This window comes from Penaeus monodon, chromosome 24 (assembly GCF_015228065.2).
Source record: "Penaeus monodon isolate SGIC_2016 chromosome 24, NSTDA_Pmon_1, whole genome shotgun sequence".
Taxonomy (NCBI): domain Eukaryota; kingdom Metazoa; phylum Arthropoda; class Malacostraca; order Decapoda; family Penaeidae; genus Penaeus; species Penaeus monodon.
The window spans coordinates 31250706-31250930 of NC_051409.1; the positions used below are offsets into that span (position 1 = coordinate 31250706).

The window sequence follows — 225 nt, forward strand, 5'->3', positions numbered from 1 at the left end:
TGTAGCCAAAATAATCCATGCAAATACTTTTCTCTCAATAGAACTACAACAATAAATAAATAAAAATATCATAATTCGTAACCTAACAAAAAATATAACAACAAAGTTAATAAATTAAGTAAACAAATCTATCACTTGTAATAAAGTAAAGTAAAAATAAAGTAAACAAATATATCACTTGTAAATAACTTGTAACCTAACCAAAAAAGGATAACAGTAACAGTA

General features: G+C 22.2%; 1 protein-coding gene across 3 annotated transcripts in view; it reads right to left on the reverse strand.

Moving 5' to 3' along the window:
* Positions 1-225, reverse strand: part of LOC119588720 (probable sodium/potassium/calcium exchanger CG1090) — a 38169-nt gene that overhangs the window by 9191 nt on the left and 28753 nt on the right. The gene's annotated exons all lie outside the window — the stretch shown is intronic.